The 3,690-nt window shown below is 44.6% G+C and overlaps 1 pseudogene; it reads right to left on the reverse strand.

The window, feature by feature from the left end:
• Positions 1–2,422: 2,422 nt before the first annotated feature.
• Positions 2,423–3,429, reverse strand: LOC129760031 (uncharacterized; annotated as a pseudogene).
• Positions 3,430–3,690: the final 261 nt, after the last annotated feature.

Genomic DNA, 3,690 nt, shown 5'->3' on the forward strand with positions numbered 1-3,690 from the left:
AATCCAGAGGTGAAAAGGGCATACGTTGAACAGCTAGAATCCCGAGCCTCGAAGCTGCCGACAGACGGAACAGTCGAAGAACAGTGGTGTGGAATCAAGAATGCCTTTATCACGACGAGCCATGGTACTCTCGGTAGTTTGTTCAAGAAGAAGTGAATGGATGCCGGATGAAACTTGGAGGATGGTCAATGATCGAAGAAAGGCGAAAGTCGGAATTGAGCAGGCATGTACCGGGTCAGCCGAAGCAGCCACCCGCTTACGATATGCGGAGCTGGAAAAGGCAGTTAAACGAACTTGTAGACGAGACAAGAGAGCCTGGACAAACTCCCTAGCCGAAGATTGAGAAAGAGCCGCCGCCAATGGAGATATCCGATTACTTTATGACATCTCTCGCCGCCTCAGTGGTGCAAGGACTAATGCAAGAATGCCGCTAAAAGACCGAGCAGGTCAGTTATTGACCGATCGAACAGATCAGCTCAAACGATGGACTGAGAACTTCGAACAACTCTTCCGAGTCACAAATAGCGATGGCCAACAGAACCCGCAGCTCGAAGCGCCAACAGTAAGTCGCATAAATGGCGTCAACTCGGAAGCGCCTTCGTTGGCTGAAATAGAAGCGGCAATCATAAACATGAAATCCAACAAAGCACCTGGGATCGATTGCATCTCTGCTGAAATGCTGAAAGCCGACCCTGCCCTGTCAGCACAATTGTTGCACCGACTTTTCGCTGACATCTGGGATACTGCAACATTCCCGGCCGACTGGATGCAGGGTATCCTCGTTTAGGTCCCGAAGAAAGGAAACCTGACAGAGTGCGGTAACTGGCAAGGCATAACGTTGATCTGTACAACCCTCAAAGAACTCTGCAAAGTGATCCTGAACAAGATCCAAGAGAAAATCGACGTTACACTCCGACGGCAACAAGCTGGATTCCGATCCGGACGATCATGTGTGGACCATATCACAACGCTACGAATCATACTGGAACAAATCAACGAATTCCAGGACTCTCTCCTGCTGGTGTTCGTTGATTTTGAAAAAGCATTCGACCGACTTAACCATGAAAACATCTGGGCGGCTCTAAGGCGACGAGGGGTCCCAGAGAAACTAGTTCATCTCATCGAAGCACAATACGAGGCATTTTCGTGCAAGGTCTTGCACGACGGTGTCTTGTTCGATCCAATCCCGGTAACTGCTGGAGTGAGACAAGGTTGTATTCTATCACCGCTACTTTTTCTCATCGTAATGGATGAGATTCTGACTGGATCGATCGACTGTGCACCGAATCGCCGTGGAATCCTTCAACAATGGAGCAACTGAACGACCTTGGTCTGGCTGACGATATTGTTTTGTTCGCCCAAACGCAATCGGACATGCAGAGCAAACTCGACGATCTCACCGAAACTTCCAAGGCAGCAGGTCTCAAAGTCAATGTCGGAAAGACCAAGTCGATGGAGATCAACACAGGAAATCCCTCCAGTTTCATGGTAGCTGGGCAACAAGTTGAGAAAGTGTAGTGCTTCCAGTATCTTGGTAGCCAGATAACGCCTGATGGTGGTACCAGAAAAGACATCGAAACCCGGATCAGAAAGGCCCGTTTTGCATTTGCGAGTCTCTGAAACATCTGGCGGTCACGCCAGATCTCTCTACGAACAAAAATTCGCATCTTCAACTCAAACGTCAAATCCGTATTGCTGTACGGGTGCGAAACTTGGTGCACATATGCGGTGACGATGCGAAAACTGCAAGTTTTTGTAAACCGCTGCCTGCGGAATATCATCCGCGCTTGGTGGCCTGGCAGCTGGATCTCGAATGAGGAACTACATCGCCGGTGTCATCAAAAGGCGCTAGGAGTCGAGATTTGGGAACGTAAATGGATATGGATTGGACACACGCTGCGAAAAGATGAAAACGAGATTTGCAGAGAGGCGCTAGATTGGAATCCAGAAGGACATCGAAGAAGAGGCAGACCCAGAAACTCGTGGCGGCGAAGCCTAGCCGCTGAAATCCGAACTGTCGACGAGAGTCTTGACTGGGACCAGGTGAAGACGCTGGCTCCGGATCGTCAACAGTGGAGGTCTTTTACCACGGCCCTATGCATCGGAGGATCGGCGCGGGACCATTAAGTAAGTAAGTAAGTGTATGATTTGAAACATGATCAACAATTTTTAGATATAGTGATAGTTGTATGTATTGTTGATGATTCCGTCAGAACTAATGAAGTTATCTGGGCAATCAGAGTTTCTCAAATTTACGGTTCTTCAAATAAGTTCCAAAAAATTTACTGATATTTCTTATATGTAAAAAGAGCATCAGAGAATTTTTTTGTATTAAATCAAATGTATTCCTACATAATTTAATCAAATTGATATTTGAGCTTAAAAATAACGAGATTTTTTTTAAATAAAATAAAGCGGGAAAATTAAATCAAAATATTAGTTTCAGGAAAAATAAGTCCTTTGTTTATTTATTTTTCTCAATGAACAATTTAAAGAAAATTATCATCGATGATTGTTGATTTCCGTTCCTGCGAATCAACCTTCTAATGCACTGATCGGAACTGAACCATTTCGTCCACTGTAAAGACGACGATTATCCTTAGCTTCCGTATGATCATAAATAAGATGAAAAAATAAAATACACACTAGCATTCACACACACACTCATTAAAATAATAATATTGCTGCAATTTAAATGCAGAACTCTCCGCAAAAAAAATCACCACCTCAGTTGAGCCAATACTCGAGTGGGATTTTGTCGAAAAGCCGTTGCATGAACCCGTGCAGATGATCGGTTAGCTTTGACCTCAATTGCGGTTTCATTTCCTTCAGCAGCTCTTGGGAGTTTGTGTTGATGAACAAATTCATGGCGGCATCTGCAAAACAAAGATTCAAATGACGTCAATGAATGACAAAACGACGAACCCCTCTTCCAATTGACAGCAGCTGGGGGAGCGACTCAAAAGACAACAACCCTACTTACGGATAATAGCATTTTGGTTGGCAATATTTTCAACGCCCATCTTGATGTCTTTAACGCTGAAGTCCATCTTGGTTTGTTCCACGTTCAGATAGGTCATACCGTCATCGCCCTGGTAGGGAGCCGTTCTCATGTAGATTTTCGCCTTGACGCCGTTGTACTCGCCCCAATATTCGCCGGCACCGGATGCCTGGAGCAGCAGCAAAACTCCCGAAGATTTGTACTGGGCCTTGGCCTTGATCTTGGGAATTTCCAGCGTCATCTGGAACTGCATCGTGTCGATGTCGGATCGCACATTAACGAAGGTCAAATTGCTGACCCCATAGGCTTCGATGTTTCTGAACGTGGCCCGATAGCCGTCTGGGCCGCTGCCCAAAGCTATGCTGATCTCATCCACTATCACCGGTTCGACCTGTTGAGAAGAGGTTAATTAGTCTGAGAATTGTTTGCTGTATGAGGTTTTTTGAATGTCCGCTAACAATCACGGTTATTTCAAAAACCAAATTCCTACATTTATGGAGATAGGTTGCAAGTTAATTTAACATCGTGGAATGTAATTTAAAAAATAAAATAAAGCACAGTTTCGTTTTGCTGACCCCAAAATTCAAACACATTTTAAAGCAGTAAAAGTTTGAATACGCTTTCCATCACGATTCATCAGTTAAAGAAATCATATAAATTTGACTATATCCAATAAATAAATAAATCGT

The sequence above is a fragment of the Uranotaenia lowii genome, unplaced genomic scaffold (genome assembly GCF_029784155.1).
Source record: "Uranotaenia lowii strain MFRU-FL unplaced genomic scaffold, ASM2978415v1 HiC_scaffold_378, whole genome shotgun sequence".
Classification (NCBI taxonomy): Eukaryota; Metazoa; Arthropoda; class Insecta; order Diptera; family Culicidae; genus Uranotaenia; species Uranotaenia lowii.